This window comes from Podarcis vaucheri (assembly GCF_965113315.1).
Source record: "Podarcis vaucheri genome assembly, chromosome: 7".
Classification (NCBI taxonomy): Eukaryota; Metazoa; Chordata; class Lepidosauria; order Squamata; family Lacertidae; genus Podarcis; species Podarcis vaucheri.
In genome coordinates this window covers 97,408,531-97,427,572 of record NC_138765.1, presented here as the reverse complement: position 1 = coordinate 97,427,572, position 19,042 = coordinate 97,408,531, and the positions used below count along the sequence as shown (strand labels likewise).

The 19,042-nt window shown below is 42.6% G+C and overlaps 1 long non-coding RNA gene across 1 annotated transcript in view; it reads left to right on the top strand.

Moving 5' to 3' along the window:
* Positions 1-14,029, top strand: part of LOC309538103 — a 95,280-nt gene extending 81,251 nt beyond the window's left edge. Inside the window, exon 2 of the long non-coding RNA XR_014222110.1 lies at positions 12,900-14,029. This is a non-coding gene — a long non-coding RNA (uncharacterized lncRNA). The remainder of the gene's footprint in view (positions 1-12,899) is intronic.
* The last annotated feature ends 5,013 nt before the right edge of the window (positions 14,030-19,042 follow it).

The following is a 19,042-nucleotide window of genomic DNA, read 5'->3' as shown; positions in this document are numbered from 1 at the left end:
AATATTGGAGCTTTGCTATGTTGACAATTCTCAGTAGACTTGCTGGCTACAGCTGAGCAAAACTCAGCTGTTTTCTTAGGAATAAGTGCATTTTCTTTGGTTTCTATCCATGTAGGATTTCAGGCTCCCCGCTGAATTGCACACAGGTTGAATGAACTCAAAACCTTCACAGAGAGAGAAATTCAGAAATAGGCAAGTGCCAAGCAATTTCTCTTGAAAACATACAGTAATTCAGAATTGAATTTACATCACATTGACATTGTATGTCAGTCAGTTCAAGGTCTTAGAGTCGTTATGTAGGTTCTCTCATGGATGGAAGTTCATTACAACTTTTAGGCCACATTCATGCCATACATTTAAAGCAGTATGGTAGAAGTTTTAAACAGTCATGACTTCCTGAAAATAATTCTGGGAAGTATAATTAGTTAAGGGTGCTGAAAGATGGTGAGAGGCCCTGATTCCCACCCCAGAGCTACAATTCCTTAATTTTTTATTATTATCAATTTTCCATTTTAAACAATATTATAACATCATATCTCATTTATACGTTTTTAGCTCCACTGAGCCAGTCGACTTCCCTCCGTTCTGTTGTCTGGTTTTTATAAAACACATCTTAGTTTCACACATTTATACCGTCTCAATTCTACATTTATCCTAACTTATCCTAAACTTGATGCACAAAATAGAAAATTTCTTCCATTAAAAGCTGCATGATTTATCTCAGTCCTGCCAGTGTCTTTACATGTTTACAGTAACTATCTATGTATTGAATAAATTTGCTCCAATCTCTCTGAAACTCTTGTTCACTCTGGTTTCGGATTTTCCCTGTCAGCTTTGCTAAGTCTGCATAGTCCATCATCTTCGTCTGCCATTCTTCCACCGTCAGTAGTTCTTGCTGTTTCCACTTTTGGGCTATTAAAGTTCTAGCAGCCGTGGAGGCATACATAAACAATCTCTGGTCAACTTTTGGTATTTCCTCTCCTATCATACCCAACAAAAATGCTTCAGGCTTTTTTTGGGGGGGGGGCGGAGTATACCTAAACTTTTTTTTTTAACTCATTATAAATATTTCCCCAAATAACTTAACTTTATCCCATGTCCAGAGCTACAATTCCTTGAGTACCTTAACAATCAATCTCTTTTCACAGGGAGTTCTAAAATGCACCTGGGAATGTGATGAAGCATTTGGAATGAGTAAACCAGAGTCATCTCAGTTTTACTCAAGTATGAATAAAGTGAGCTCTTGAAATTTGTCTACTCCCAATCTTGGGAGAAGTGGTCTCTTTTGTACACATGCCTACACATAATGCCAAAGCAGATGAAAAAGGTTTGGTTCAGCATTAGTTTTATGTCCTATTACTCCTCTTTCATTTTAATGGAGCACTGGAGTGACCTGAGCAGCATGTGCAGAGGAATGCACAAAAATGTGATGGGTGGTTTCAATGAGGGCTGTATAGAGTGTTAGGGGAGGGGTAGTACCTCTTTTGGGGGCCACATGGTGCTCCTTCTGGGGAAGTTTGCCCACCGTTGTCTTCCACCCTGCACTCAGTTCTCACCTGTGGCTCCTAGAAGCTCTCAGCATGTGAAATGGCCACAAGAATGGCTTTGACTGGCCAGCTAAACCAGGTGAGGGAAGCTGATAGGTCTCAATCCCTTGGTGAGTCAGGGACTTTCCCTGAATGTGAAGACAGGCTCTGGCGGACTGAGCAGATGAGACCAATAGTGGGTCCAACAGTCAAGAAGGTGGTTTCTGCACATGTAGAGGGAAGGGAGGGACAGATGGGGCTCGTCATCTAGGAGAAGAAAAACTCTGAACCTAAACCATTGCTGCCTTCTGGTAGATCTTCAGGAGAACAAAAAGCTAAGGAGTAAACCCTACACAAATCCAGAGTGGAGTCCCTAAGATGGTAGATGATGCCTTGTATGCCTCTCTCTGCAGCCAAGCTTATGTACATCAACAAGGTGGGAGGGGACGGTTCTTGTCATCTAGGCAGCCCAGGACCTCCATTCACCCTGCCCAGGCTTGTACCCTGGGGAGGTCACTTAAGGGCTGCTAACACAAGGGTTGGACTTCCATTGGCATCCGCACACCTGGATGCCAACAATGGATTCCATGAAATAAAGTGAACTCTACAAAATTCTGGGCACAAAAGGTGCTCTTATGCCCAGATCACAGTTTTTGTTGTAACAATTTTTATTACTGAAAGCGATGGGCCAATCACAAAGTCAACACTTTCATTTAGGATTTCAAGTCTGCTGGTCTATGCCTTTGTTTTGTATATCTATGACTGCCTTCTCCAGCCCGGTGGGTGCCCTCCAAGTTTGGACCACAGCTCATATGAGCTCCATCCAACCCCTACTAGATGGGGCTACAGTCCAAGGATCTGTCAGTGGACAGGTTGCAGAAGGCGGATGGAGGGTAGCGCTTGGTAAGCTTTCGCTACATCATGTCACAACCCACACAGGATGGCCAAGGTGCACTCACAGCAGGGATCTTCACATTTTTACACAGCAGAAATACGTTCAAAAAGGTGCAGGAAATTCCAGTGCATTTCTGGAATGCCTTCCTCAGCAGCAGTGTAAAATAATCCCATTTTATGCTTGCTCTAAGAAAGAAGTAACTGACCATTTTCCGTAACACAACCACTTTCAAGCAATGCCTTTTGACCAGCTCTTGCAAACATTCAATGGACATTACAATTATTCTTTCATGCCGCTTTTAACTTTGAAAAGCAACATGTGCACTCTGGATTTCTTACAGAGATCACATTTCTGGATAGGAACAATGACTCCATGCTTGCCATGGACAATTCTCAGGCAACATTTGCATCCCCTCTACATATTATTCACTTCTCAGAAAAAATATAGTTGTCTACTGGGTGACATCCAATAACTCTTGACTCCTTGAACAATAGAAATCTGTCTACGTAGTGGGACTTCTAGTTTCTCTTTCCCTTATCCCAGACCCTCTCCACCTGCTACAGAGCAGATCTCAACCCCCCCGGGAATATTTTCATGTTGCCGGGTGGAGCGTGGACTGCAGGGCATACAACAGAAAGTAGAAAACCCCCACTTGTGCGACATTGGGTCTTAACCATTCTCCTCTATTTTGTTTGGCTGTTTTGCCCTCATCAGCACAGAGCCCAGTGGCAGAGCTGTTCTGCTAACACACATGCTGCCTTTCAGCAGCTCCGTAATAAGCCGTGTCAGATTCATTTTCATATGGCTCGTAAATACAGGGAGTTCTCTTGACATTGCAAGCAGCTCACTGGCCGCTGCATCCATTCTTTTGATTGCTGCTAGACCAGCAAGGGCAACAATGTTAACAGATCTTGTGCTCTGGGTTTTAGGGCTCCCCCCATTAAAAAAATTAGATTATTCTTGTTTACATAATTTCAGACTGAAACATTTGTTCCTGCAATTTCACGGGAGTTGTCAAAGACAGGAATTCGTGTTATCCATGCACTACTGTCACCCTCCGTTTACTGCTTTGTTTCATACAGAGCTTTTGTACATAGAACAGAGCCAAACGTTCTTTCAAACTTTTAGTTTCTGAGGGAGGAGGAATTAAAAAGAAAAAGTTGTCATGGCTGCCTGTTCACCTGCCTTTTATCAGCAAGTGAGAAGGGGCTGTCCCATCTTCATGACTTGTCCTCTTCCTCTGGAAGGTGATGTTAACTCTGCCCAAGAAAATAAGCAGTGGACAGCAACCAGGCAGATGAAAATTAGCTGGGCACACACAGGAGAGGAGGGCAACCCCTGAAACAAGCACTAATCTGAATATGCATCTGGGGTAAACCTACACTAGTTGCCAACCTTCAAGTTGAATGAAGATTCTTAGCACCCCAAACCAGAAACGAGCATTGATTCTGAGTGAGCATCTGAGATAGGTTTGTACAGCATCTGATGCTTCAAACTGAATTGAGGTCCTCTGACATGTCCTAAGAATATCTTGCCCAGGGACTCTCCAAACCTGAAACCACTGCGTTTGTGCATGCACCAAGAATGGACCTCCAGAGCTTGTTGATTCTTCAAGGTGAATGAAGACCTCCAGCTTGGCTCAGTAAACAGTCCTGGTTGTGCACCATTGCAATGGGTCTGCCAGGCCTTGATGGCACATGGGCTATGCCCAGATTCCTGAGCCACAAATAGTGGAGGAGGCATCACCATCCTAGATTAATTAATGAACTTGTGTTGGCTCATTCAGCCTTGCTTGTCATCCCTGTGATTTCTCTTGTTATTTCACCCGAGCCTTCATGTCAGGATCATTATCTGGCCTGTTCCATGCCACTTTATCCTGACAGCTCCTTTTATGTCATTAAGGCTGTCTCATTAAGCACCTCCATTACACACCTCCCTGTTTGAAAGAAGTCCTTTGTTGCTATTTTATTTTTATTATATATATTTTTTTTTCTAAAATGAAGTAATTAAGCCTTATAGCAGACAGAAATATTATGTCTGAATATGAAAGGATATCCGAGGAGAAGCTTTCAGGCCATTCATATTGCTCAAAAATTGCTTTGATTCAGAAAAATGGCATTTTGACAGGGCATTAGTCATAAAAAGAAGAAAGACAGGGGGGAAGGTGAATTAGACTTCATAGATATATGAGGTGATGGATGAGCAGTTTTCATATCAAAGAGGAGGACTGTGCACACGCCTCTGTGTCTTGCTCCCTTGCCATCGGAAGATTGCATCAGGTAAAGTCAGTTGCTGCTCAGAGCTTAAAGCTGAGCTAGACTGAGATTTGAATGAGGCTATTTCCTTGAGAAGGCAAAGGATTAGATCTCTTCATAAGAACTTACAGGGTTTCAAGAAGATTGATAAGAGATGTTTGGGAGATTGAAAGATGAAAGGATCAAAATTAAATCCATGGTTGGTCAACAGCGTCCCAGCACTGAACTTTCCAAGTTTTCACAAGTGAAGATAGGACTTGCCCTGCCTGGGCTCAGGCAGTGGGTGCAAGTGGTCACTAGACTTGATAGACCACAGCTCTGAGTTTTGTAGAAAGTACCATCTCACGTGAAAAATAAGCCTCCTGCTCCCTTTATTTGCAGGCCAGTTACCATGCTGTTTATTTGCTGGGACAATAATGGGCAGAAGCTGAAAGGAACTGAAAGGAAAAGTCTAAGGGTGGAGCCTTTTTAGATGCAGACAAGTTTTTAAATGTTCATACTGGGAGAAATTCAACGTAGCGCTATAAGAATCATTCTATCAGGACCAGCATTTCAGCTAGCCAGACAGAAGCATCCCCTGTTCTAGAGATTCTCCCAACTTTTCCCCAAGGTAATGGGGAGGGGGATAGGAGAAGAAAAGTTGGGAAAGCTATGTTGAACTGGCTGTTAGCGATACTCATTAGTTGAATCCAGCCTCTTGTTTTTCTATATGGAATTGTTTTTAATTGTGTTGTATATGGAATGGTCTGTTATTGCTTTGGCACTTGTGTTATGCTTGCAACTCTTGCATTTGTTTTATAATTGTACATTTCATTGTTGTAACCTGCCCTGGGGCTTTGTGGTGAGTGGCAGGTGAATATCTAATAAAATAAAGAAAACAAAGAAAGAATTGGTACAGTTGGCTGCTGTTGGAATTTGGCTTGAAGTTTCAGGGGCTTGTCTCCATCACAGGGTCCATGGCAAAAATAAAAAGCCAAAGAGTAGGACCAGGCTTTTTCTTCTTCTTGGTTTGTCAGGTATCAGAGGTGGTCCTGACATTTTGTTTGACATGAACCTAACAGAGAAGGGCCATAGATCCCATACTTTACAGTGGTTAGGCAGTATCTGTCTGAAGGAGCTAATCAGTAGGGCTTTGCACTAAATTCAGCCCAAGCTTGAACTGAAACAAGCTAATTCAAGGAGACCTGGCTGTCACCTAAGGTGGCTGGAGACAGCCTTGGATTGCCACAGGTTGGCTTGCCTGGTCCAGGGCCATCTGAGGATGTCAGGGGATGGGGAATCTGGCAGGAAGGAGAAGCAGGCATTGGCCCAAAAAATGCAGAGGTGGTTAGGGAAGAAGAAGGAGAAGCAGTAAAAGGACCTTGGGAAGTTGGAGAAAAGGCAGAGATGGGGGTTGCTACTAGATGTACATCAGAACCCACATACATGTCCACCACATGTATGCCCACCACCCAACATACTCTACTGAGAGAAGTAGAATAATCTGTTTGTGTATATCATTTAAGCTTTATGCTTAATAAATAACTTATAACATCGGTGGAGGGGTTCCATATGGAAATGAAAGCAGTAGGTTATATGACTGTTGTGTTGAACTGCAGGTTACAAATACAGACATACCTCAGAAGTCAAACGGAATCTGTTCCGGAAGTTCGAATAATAATAATAATAATAATAATAATAATAATAATAATAATAATATATTGTTGTTATTATTTATACCCCTCCCATCTGGCTGATATTCCCCAGCCACACTAGGCAGCTTCCAACTGAATATTAAAAACATGACACAGCATTAAACATTAAAAACTTCCCAAATAGGGCTGCCTTCAGATGTCTTCTACAAATATGATAGTTGCTTATTTCCTTGATATCTGGTGGGAGGGTGTTCCACAGGGCAAGCACCACTATGGAGAAGGCCCTCTGCCTGGTCCCCTGTAAGCTCAATTCTCACAGTGAGGGAACTGCCAGAAGACTCTCAGAGCTGGACCTCAGTGTCCAGGCTGAATGATGGGGGTGGAGACGCTCCTTCAGGTATACAGGGCTGAGGCTGTTTAGGGATTTAAAGGTCAGCACCAAGACTTTGAATTGTGCTCAGAAACGTACTGGGAGCCAATGTAGGTCTTTCAGGACCGGTGTTATATGGTCTCAGCAGCCACTTGGTGTTTGACTTCCAAAAAGTTCAGAAACCAAGACGCGGCTTCCGATTGGTTCCCGATTGCACAGGCTCACCAGAAACAATAGCGGAAGCCACACTGGACGTTCGGCTTCCAAAAATAGTTAGAAAACCGGAACACTCACTTCTGTTTTTTGATCGTTCAGGAGCCAGAACGTTCGACTCCCAAGGCATTCGGGAGCAGTGGTATGACTGTAAACCCGAAGTTTTTATCCACCATGAAATGATGGTGATGATTAATTAAATTTACAAACCTCCCTTTGGCCAAAGGTCTTATACATAGCTATCGAACTTCATATTTTCCTATTGAGAACCTGTTGAGAGCACATCATCACTCGCTAGGATGGCACCATGTCAAACATCATCCATAGATGCCACTGAAAAGTTCATTACAAATCAGGATGAATGCAGAAGTCAAAGCAAATAAAAAGCTATGGGATTATCTCATATTGACAAAAGCATGGCTTGTGCCTAGCACCGTGGAGATGGCCCCCCACTGTCAAGACAGCAGGTGTTTTGCAACAAACAGGAATCGATTCATTGACAAAAAGGAAGACCTGCAGAAGGTGGAGAGTAACTTTGCTTTGTACCTTACGACATATCCAGCTCTTCACACTAGAAAATAAAATCAGGAGTATTTCAGGAGATGATCAGAAGATGGGATAAGAAAGACATTCTGGAGAATGGAGAGAACGAGCTGTCCATTTATTGGAGACTTATCTTTTCATCCATTTTAGTTAAGACATGTAGACAATGCTATTGTTTCTATCCACAGAGCTCCCACAATTTTTAAAATGAAAACTTGGTCACAATGGCTTGTTTTGTGCTCTAACAGCCCATGGATTCAAAATAACTTGTGACAAGTTATGGCAACCTTTAACATGTCAATACTTATGAATACATACTTTGTTACTCTTTACCCTTTTTCCTTTCTGTTATTTACTATGTTTGTGATCTGCCTTCATTGCATTTCCTCCCCCGAATCAAGACATGAGACAGAGATATGGTAAAAAAAAAAAGGCCACATCTATTAAGTTGTTAGATCTGTATCAGCATAAACAAATCATCAAGTTTGGGGACGTGATCTGAGGAAGGTGGTGGGAATAGTCTCTGTGGGTTGAATTCAATATAGCACTAAGCAAAATGTTTTATCAGTGCAATGGTTTCTCTTTCCATAACATAATTTTCACTTCCTTTGCTCCCTACACATCCCCTAGATCTGTTCTGGGGGTTTTCCCAACTCTCCAGAATACATTTGGGAATGTTGCAGGGCATGTGCAGAGGACAAAGGGGGGAAATCCTGTTGTGCTAGCACTAATCCTTTCGCCTTTAAAATCATACTGAATCAAATTTCTTTCCCATCCCTGCAAACATACAGGTTGAATATCACTGACTTAAACAAAAAGAAGCAGAAATGCATTATTATTATTTTGAAAAAATGAACAGGTACAAGACATCAAAGTATCTCAAAAAAAATTAGTTGTGAGGCATGTTCATTGGGATGTGGTGAAAGGGGCAAGGTGGGAATGGTTAAAAATATAAAACAAGAGTTCCGTACAGGTATGTCTGCTACTGGAAGCATACAATGACTTATGAATGGAGGAAGAGATGAAAAATGCATTTGAGCTGGGAATTCAAACTGTGTATTGGTACTTTGATAATAAACTTTCCTCCTTTGCTAGCTCCTGCTAACATGGAAAGGAGCAGTGGCAAAAGGGGGAAAGGAATAGATGAAAAAGAGATTTAGTAAAATGTGACCAGTGGAATCAGTAGATTAAGGTTTTTTGGGTTTCCCCTTTGAGGGGTTCCAGCTGACTGTTCCTCTTTTGATTTAGTAATCCTTAGACATTGTAAACAAACAAAATTTATGCAGAAAACTTGAGTGTTTGTAGGTGTAATGATGACCCATGTGACTTGTTCCAATAAATGAGGTTGTCACTTTTATCAGATTAATGTGCAGGCATAAACTGATTTGACCACTACAATGTGGCAGTTACACTGGTGACCGGAAGAGGCCACAGGGACCATGTAACACCACTCTTGAAAGACCTACTTGGCTCCCAGTACATTTCCGAGCACAATTCAAAGTGTTGGTGCTGACCTTTAAAGCCCTAAATGGCCTCAGTCCAGTATATCTGAAGGAGCGTCTCCACCCCCATCATTCTGCCCAGACACTGAGGTCCAGCGCCGAGGGCCTTCTGGCGGTTCCCTCACTGTGAGAAGGGAGGTTACAGGAAGCAAGGCAGAGGGCCTTCTCGGTAGTGGTGTTTGCCCTGTGGAAAGCCCTCCCACCAAATGTCAAGGATATAAGTCAAGGATATACAACCTTTGCATGGACAGGCGGAGTCCCCAGATCCCGCGCGGTCCCCCCCCCCCCGTCATGTGAAATAATGACTCATGACAACGTGCTATGGGATTAAATTGGCCACAACTTTATTAAATTTCAAATGTGGGTAGACCTTGGCTCAGGCATTGGGCGTTCTCCCTCCCCAGTCTGCAGCCGGGGACCTAGGGATCATCAGAGTTATCCGGTGTGTGTGTGTGGGGGGGATGGGCCGGCTCTGGAGAACATATGTTCAAGCAGAGATGGCCGCCACCGTTACGCCACCATCGCAGGGGAGAGCAATGACGACCTTTCGGCGTACGGTCAAAGCCTCCCTTCAGAAACCCCTTTAACGGGGAACCCCGGTATCGCCGCCGCAAGAGGAAGATGGACAAAAGGATTCCGCCCAAGGCCTGATACCGCCAAAGTTGTGACGTTTTGCTACGGGAAAGGCGAAACCTGCCAATGCAGGGAAATTCCTTTCCGGCCCGTTAACAGCGACCTTAACGTAGCAGCGCCCGCATACCTGTGAAGAAAAGTTAACCTGCAAAACCTGTGAAGACAAGTTAACCTGCAAAATAAGACATTAACTGAGGGTGGGTAGGGTGGGAGAAGCTCTGGAGCCAAGTGAGGATTCCCAGGTAAGATCCTCCCTCTATTGTGTGGGCAGGTAATCCCTCCCCCTTCCTGGCCTGGTCTCCTTGGCAACGCTTCCCCCAGGTGGGATTGGACAACTGACTGAGGTAGGCGGAGACCTCCAGGTATCACACCTGGGGGAAGGCGAAGCCAAGCCTATGCTGTTGGGGCCGCTCCAGATCCAGGGGCTGTGCGCGTCCACGCAAAGGGCGCCCCCCCCCGTTTTAAGCGGGGAGCGGTCATTAGAAGACATCTGAAGACATCAGGAAGTTTTTAATGTTTAATGTTTTATTATGTTTTGTATGTGCTGGAAGCTACCCAGAGTGGCTGGGGCAACCCAGTGAGATGGGCGGGGAATAAAGAATAGAATAGAATAGAATAGAATAGAATAGAATAGAATAGAATAGAATAGAATAGAATAGAAATGTGCCACTTTGTGAATTCCAAAGTTTGCAGCCAGGATTGTTGAAAAGTGATTACGGGCACACTTCTGAGATCACAGCATATAGCAGATCTAGCTTAGTATATATGACTTGGGCCAGAATTAATTATAATGTCAATGTGACATTTCATGATAAAAAAGGTTTCAGTACCCATATCGCAGATGCTGCCTGAATCTAGAGATTAGCCAGCCTGCAACAAAACCACCAGCCAACTACAGGGGTAGTTACGATTAAAATTCAGAAATTGTAACTTGTGATTATTAATAGATACACTATCTCAATTAATAATCCAGTGCTTTCGGCCTTCGAGAAGAGGAAGGAGTCATGCTAATGTAGCTGAACAAGATTTTCCCCCTTGAGCTTCCAGAGTACCTTAAACACTGCTCGGAAGCCTGAAATTCTGTTGTCAGCTTTACGGTAATTCAATACATGAGCAGGAGCCTCAAACTGGAACCTTGGGTGGAAGCAGGGCATGGTATAGGCTTCAAAGGTTCTGCTCCAGTTTTTACTGCTTGAAAACGGGAGCTAGAATAAGGAGACCGAGGACTCAGGAATCTTTATTAGAAGAGTGTTCAGAAGGCTTGACATTTCTCTCTCCCCCCCCCCCCATTTTTCCAGTGCCCGGAAACAACAAGCTGGCCAGTGGGGACGAGAAATGAGGGGTGATATCTGATTCAGTTCACATTTAAAGCTGAATTTTTCAAATTTGAACTTTCTGAAACAATGTAAGAACTGAAACACAGTTCCATCCTTCAAAGTTATTATCCAAAGCACTTATCCAAATTTTGTGGTGCAGTTCTCCAAGCAATGTTTACCAAGAGAGAGAGAGAGAGAGAGAGATTTGTCTACAACATAGGGCAAATAACTTAATACCAACTTCCATGCAGAGGAAGATGTGTTTAATGGGAGCAAAACACCCCCATCCCACCCTAGATCAGATTTGTCCATCTCTTAACTGAGCCATCAGAGATAAATATGCTTGGCATTGCATTAGCTCTCTGTTGCAAAGATCAAGGTTTTTTAAAGATAGACAGTCTCATTCTGTGTTTCATTGCTTTTTAATAAGTTGAAAATGTCACAGTCATTGCCAGTAAATATCACCGAATGTTTGTTTGTATAGTTCTCTTTCTATGATAATTTAGTTAGGATTAAATCTATCTCAGTCTTGTTAGAAGGCAGAGCAGCAGAAACAGATTTAACCTTAAAAAATATTACAGTTTATAATGTCTGATTGACTTTTATACATCACTGTGGCCTATTACACTTTTCTACACATAGAGGAGTACAAGAGTAACCTTCAAATGGACAAACTGGAATTTATTGTATTTCAGTCACTGGTGAACTTATTTTTCACTTGTCATGAGGTGAGCGGCAGGTCTTCATCTATGGAATTACCGAGAGAGGCCTGATGTCATGTCACAAACTCCTCTTCTCTGAGTTACACTGGTCTGATACAATATTTCTTCCCCGAATCCCGCAAATAAAATGTAATTAATTTTAATTTAATTTTAGGTCTGAAATAATGTCTTGCATTTGGCCCAGTGAATTCTGAATTGAAGTGTCTGTTGTAAAGTGAACATCAAGGTTTACTTCTTAGCTCAACAGTATAATAATAATAATAATAATAATAATAATAATAATAATAATAATAAATTTTATTTATATCCCGCCCTTCCCAGCCGAAGCCGGGCTCAGGGCAGCTAACAACAATAAAAGTAACACAGCATTCTAAAATCAATTCATTCTAAAAACAATTCAGAGTCAAATTAATGGCAACCATTGGGCTAGAGTTCTGTGAAGATTGCCAAAGGAGGGAGTCAGGCTGCGCCCTGACCAAAGTCCTGGTGGAACAGCTCTGTCTTGCAGGCTCTGGGGAAAGATGCCAAGTCCCGCAGGGCCCTAGTCTCTTGGGACAGAGCGTTCCACCAGATCGGAGCCACAGCCGAGAAAGCCCTGGCTCTAGTTGAGGCCAGCCTAACCTCTCTGTGGCCTGGGACCTTCAAGATGTTTTTGTCTGAAGACTGTAAGTTCCTCTGTGGGACATACCAGGAGAGGTGTTATGGATGCATGATGCCATTATTATAACAGCTCCTGGGTACCCAGGCAGCTGCTCTGAAAAGAAGCAAATTTCCCTAGCTTTGTTTTAAATGCCAGTCACACCCTTTCCTGCGGAAAACGGCTACCAAGATAAGCCTCGCTAGTCTGTTGAGTATCCCTCCAAATGCTTTTACTCTGGTTAGTTTCCTTTTGCTTGGGAAAGGTTGACTCAACATAAGCTAAGTTTCACCTGTTCCTTTCAATGGGACTGCCAGCTTTGCATTATGGCATGAGCACTTCAGGCTTGCCAAGGCTTTTTTTCTTATTACCCGCTTCCTAACTTAATCAACTTGTTCAAAAGCTGTTCGTCTTTTGAGAGCTCGGCTGCAGTAAAGCACCGTCCTGAAAGCACTATTGCTGCTGGTCAAACAATTAACATCTATTAGCATATATTAAGGAAAAGAGGCTTCCGCGGGAGGTACGCACAACACACAGTCTATTCATTCAGTAGCCATAGTGAGGCATCTAATCATAAGCCTGCATTTTATTAATGTTTGATCGGGGCTTGTATATTAAAGAGAGCTTAAAGATTTTCAAATGTTTCATGCCAGGCAGAAGACCAGCTGCTTAGAGAACCTTGGCAATGTTTTCCTCCTAGACAAGGGGCCCCTTGATTTATAGCAGAAAACAATTCTCAAAGTCGTAAAAGGGGGAATTACAGGCTGAGAGCGAGGACACTGACCCTACATGTTACAGAAGATAAAAAAGGCAGAGATAAACATAATTAGGAATGAGTAAATAGTAAAATAATACCAATGTGCCTCCCAGTAAAATGAGCCAGATCTTCTTCCTAAGGCCAAGAGCAATGGAGAAGCATCTAGCTGGCAGAAAGAGAGCATTTTTGGGAAGTCTTTTCTAAAGCTGTTTCTTTCTTAAACTGAGAGAGTTAAAGGGCAATAAATGTTGGGAAGAGCTAATGGGAAAAGCAGCTGGCTGAAGGGGGGGTGTAAACTGAAGAGGCTTCTTTTGAAGCTGTTTTTTACTGAGTTCCTTTTTTACTTTACAAAGGCCTTATTCCTTTTAAAAGGCTACCTATGTTATGTATTAAATATATTGGCTTAAATGTAATTATGCAAAGGATTTAAGAAATGCTAGATTCTTATTTCATATAGTTGTAAGAGTTGTATTTATCCTGAAATTAAGTCAGCCACCAGCCTAGCCCCACTGCCAGACAGGAGACGCCATCGAGCACTCCTGATATATAGTTGTCAGGCATTTGTTTAGAAACCTTCAAATGAAGGAGATCTTTCAATGTTGATGTGAACTCAAGATCCTTGACATATGTTTAAGATAAAAATTTAAGATTAACCATTTGTTTTAGAAGGCAATAGGGCAAGGAGGGCAAGAGGTGAGCTGGTAATTAAGATTCCTTGTTGAGACACATGTAAGATATATTACTACTTATTTGTCATTTATAGATGTAACAATATATAGCTCTTTGTGTTCCATATAAGGATAGGAGGATATGGGTGTATCTTTTGTGATTGGTTCTAGCAAACAACCAATAGGAATTTCAACCAGGCTGATTGGACAGAGGCAGCCACAGGAGGAGCAAAGGGGGCTGGATTAAGGGAATATAAGTGCTGGCCATAATGGCAGGAGGCCAGGCCAGAGCTTGGTAACCATATACCACTGTGCCTCTCATTTATTTGTCTGACAAATAAATTATTATTTTAATTTCTCTATTGCTGCGTTGAATATTTCATTCCAGCTAAGTGTTAACCACAAGCAGGGTGCTACAATAGCAACCCTTAGTTGCTCATCAAGATCCCACATTTTCCTCTCATTTACTCCAGTGATAAGAAGGATCCCTTGTTATTTCTTGGTCTTCAGTGTTCATAGGAAGCTGCCTTACACACCGACTCAGACCATTGCTCTATCTAGCCCAGTATCTCCCACTGACTGGGAGTGGCTCTTCAGGGTTTCAGACAAGAATTATTCTCAGCCGTCCCTGGAGATGGCAGGACTTGAACATGGGTCTTTCTGCATACAAGGGAGGTGCTCTCCCAAGCTACAGCCTTTTCACATTGATTCTGCATATCTCTAATCCTTAAGCCCAATTCCAGCATGAATAGAAGGCAATGCTAAACACCTAAAATCAAGATTGTCCAAAGGATTCACACCTAAGTATTATATTTATTTATTTGCTTGGGGCACTTCAGAACTTGCTGCTACATCCAGGCATTAAGCTAACTTGGACTGCACTGTTCCAGTCTAGTTTCCCACCAAAGTGCCAATCCTATGTGGACAAAATAAAAATTTCGTTAAAGCCCCAATCCCTCCTTTTTGTCATTTCTATTTCATACATTCTGCCTTCAGAAAGCTATTATTTATAACCTGTCTTCAAAACAAGATATGTTGTTGAGCCCATTTTAGGGGTGCCTAAGCACAGGGTGTCGAAGGCCCTTCTGCGACTTACTGTGCAATAAATCATTGCACAGAAGCAATATTTGTGAAGAAGAATGGCACCCAGGCATCAGAGGTGAAGTAGCAGGGAGCCAACTTCAGTCATTTAGTAAAATGAAAATAGCAGGTTATCAGTTAACACCAACACTTTATTTCCTGGGCCTTGTGTTTCCTTTGCATTCATTGTGATTCGGTACTGAAAACGCCTCTAAAAAATAACATAAATGAACATTCTGGGTTTTTTTGTGGATGTGCTAAGTCTGCTGGTCCACGGGAATAATACTCAGCAGATTGTTTCTGTTTTTCCAGTGCACACCAGAACTAAATCCCGCAACTTGCAGTCTTAAGATAGGAAATGTAGTTCATTATGCAATTTTAAAAACAAACACTGACGCACAAAGCAGCTTAAAACTGTTTACGAGGAGCCGTGGAATAGATATAAACAATTTGCACAGGCAGCTCCACAAAGTGAAGACAATGTATAAAGTAATGACTATCAATGATGAAAAGAACCTGCGACTTTAAGATCAGAGTTAAGGCTATCTCATCTTGTAATACGACTGCTGCATGTTTCTGTGTGGGGTGTATGGGAAGAGATTCAGTTGGGTTTAGAGTGTTGGAGGTTTCACTATGAGGAAGGGTTGGGGGCAAGTGTGGTATGGGCTGTGGGGTTGCAGTGGTGAGTGCATGTGTGGTTGTGGTCCAACATGGCAATTTCGAACGTTTCCAGATGTTCCCACTTTCCCAAAAATGATGGTGAACATTCACCCAACCATTGCAGAACGCTGTAGTATTCCATAACTAAAAGACAAGGCATGGCACATAGCATCTCTCTGCAAACATTGGGAGGAATTCAGTCTCACACTAGCACAAAACATTCCATCAGTGCATTTCTGTTTGCCCACTATTCTGGGGGTTCTCCAGACCCAATTGGGGGGTATATGGGGGAGGAAAGTGGGCGAAATTCCTGTTGTCCTAGCAGGACTCCTTGCCCTGGCTTCTGCTAGTACAGCTATTTAGCTGAATTCTGCCCATTATTTTCCTGATTTTTTTTTGGGGGGGGGGTACTGCCAGTAGTTGCTGCCTTAGACCTTGATGGATCAGGAAAAACTATATAAACATCCAACCAACTCTCAGAACTTCTCCAAACCAACGAAAAATTGCCTCCCTCCATAATCCTGAATAAAATATATTGGCACTTTTCTTTTCATTTTTTTACAAAATGTTAAAAGAAATATGGCATGCCTGCTGGAAAAAATGGAGTTCAAAGGGTCACTTTGCAACACTCTCTAACTTGCCATACCAGTGACAATATTGACTAGACCAGTTTGGAATTTGGCACATTCATAGACGCTATTACGTAGATCCTATATCCCTATTAGTTCAGCAGGTGCCATTTCTTTCAGAAGTTTTGCAATCTTGAAGCCTATAGTGGCACATTTATTATTTTTTGCTACTCACCTTAACTAAAGTGGCAGTCCTGCCCCCTTTAATTTCAAACTAAGCAGTTTGTTTCAAGAAAATCTTAGCAGCCCTTCTTTAAAGTAATGAATGTTTAAATGGAAGAGAGGTATATTTTACTACATATTTTACCAAGTGTGGATCCTCCCAAAAAAGAAAATTCTCAGAAGCTATTTCAGACCAGCTCCAGTCCAACTGAGGGTAATTTTCAAAGTCCGGTGAGCACATTAGATGCACAGGTACAGAGTTACAGGAGCAAACATTCTGAAAGAGATGGCATTCGGGCTCAGCTGTCAGATGTGCCAGCAATAAAATGCAGCTAAAATCTACATGTCAGAAATGCTGCAAACAGGAAATTGCCTCGTTAGTCAGTCCAAAAAAAGGTTTTAAAATGACAGTGAGAGTTACCCACACACCCCAAGTTTTGACGGACAAATTGGACCATTTTGAACACCTTTTGATTTAAACATCTAAGGCTAACAGCCCTGTTCCAAAACTATTTCCACAAGCATGGAAGTGCTGGGCATGGTTAGCTGCTGAATCTGTGTGACATTACATATCTTTGTGCCGCAAGCTGTAGCATCCTCTTAAACTGATTCCTTCGGTAGCTGTTTCATCTGGCATCAACCAGAAAGAGAAAGAGGTGGCTAAGCCCTCTCCATTTGCTTGACTGGGACCACTTCCACTAGACTCCTTTCTCCTAAACAGACTTATCAGTAGCCATTTTGCAGGGCAGAAACACCCAGAGTGTCTATATAAGCCTGACTTGGACCTAGGACCACTTGGCTCCCACAACAGACTCCATTAGTGGTTATTCTACACAGCAGCAGCCAGATGAAAAATAAAGAGACAGCCAGGTCCTCTCCATCTTCTCCACTGGGATCACTCAATTTCTGTTCTCTCAAAAAAAGGTCTTCATTAGCTTCATTGGTTCAATAGATAATTGGCTGTCTCTGCACTCCTTCCTGAGCAACTCCATTAGTGATTGCAATATTTTAACCTGTTTAACTGGTAGATCTATCAACCAACATTTCACAGCACATGCCCAATCATGTCTACTTGCATACCCTCCGATATCCCGCTGATCAAAATTGGAACGCTTGTTTTTCAGCCCCAAGCTCTTGCGGGAGCCAACTGAGTCATGCCAGTGCACCGGACCCCCCCAAAAATTGGGACATTCCAGGATGCAATTGGAAGCCGGGATGGCTTCTGTAATTTGTTGTGTCCTAGCACACCCACTGGGGCAACTGAAATTTAGTGTGACATGGAGGTATATCATCCCAAAAGCCACAGATCCATAAGGCAACAGGTACAACACTGTATGAGGAATGTCAGAAATGGGGACATAAGTGATAGCATTATAACCAGTAACACTAACACAACAAACCCCATGTATGAAAGGTGCAATGGGCCATACTTCCACAAGGTGGTCTTAATTCATTTTGCCCCCTCCTCTAGGTTTCAGCAATATATTTCCACAAGCAGTGGGAACAGTGTGTTTCAGGCTGTGTTTGTGGGGTTCCTTGAAAACTTATCAAAGGTTCTTTGATAAGAAGACATGGTTTTCCCTGTGGGGAATCTTCCATGACAATCTTCCAAACAATCTTCCATGAAAGGCAGCTTGTTCATCATTACTGATTTACCTCTTCAGAGGAGTGTTAAATCAGGCTTCCTCAACTTTGGCTCTCCAGATGTTTTGAGACTACAATTCCCATCATCCCTGACCACTGGTCCTGCTAGCTAGGGATCATGGGAGTTGTAGGCCAAAAACATCTGGAGGGCCAAGGTTGAGGAAGCCTGTGCTAGATGCTTTCTACAGTGCACTTGCTATTAAGGTGGGATGATGATGTTGCCCCAGGAAAGGATGGTGGCATAGCCTTAGGCAATGGAGGGCAAGATAGAATCATGGAATCGTAGAACTGGAAGGGACCACAAGGGTCATCTGCAATGCTGGAACATTTTGTGCAACATGGGGCTCAAATTCACGACCCTGTGATTAAGAGTCTCGTGTTCTACTGACTGAGCTATCCCAGGATGTGAGTAGTTTCTTATCAGACAATTCAATGCGGGGGAAAATAAAAATCACTGCTGAGAGCTTTCTCCACTAGGAAATCCAGTTTTCAGATTTCAGTTCACATGTTGTTGGCAAGTCACAGCATGCTAGGTCTTACAATGCAATCCACACAAGCAACTTACACCAGATCAGTTCTATTGACTACATATAGTTTTGCAGTCCTATTTAGCTCCATGTATTATTCTGCATCTATTGCCAAAGAAGAAGAAGGGGGAAGGCAGTAGCTCTCTCCAAGAACTAGCAGTGCCTATTTCATTTAATCATTCCCCCCTGTGGCTTTTGTCACAGGCACATTCAAAATGAAGGTGGCTTTGGTCAGTTTAATTACTGTCCCCTGTGGCTAGCATGGAACTCATGAATTGAAAAGGTGCCCTGTTAGATATTTCTAATGTGAAAATATGTAGCCATTATTCTAAGAAGCATGGTTTTCTATGTGCCTTCTGTTTTTATTATGGAGCATTAAAAATGGAGTTACATGTTCAAAGGTTGGGCAGAAGACAATAATGCACACAACTTCACACTTAGAAAGAGATACACAACACAAGAAGGGTTTGGGTTTTGTTTTTGTATACCTGGCTTGTGGATAAGTTCCCCAGAGATGACGAACTGTCCACTGTTGGAAGCAAAATACTAGGGTAGATGAGAGATGAGGTTCTGCCTCCTTATGTCCTTGCAGGAACCCCCATCAGCAGTAATCCAGTCAGGGTGGATGGTGGACAGACCTCTCCTTTCAGTGTGCAGAGATAAAGCAGA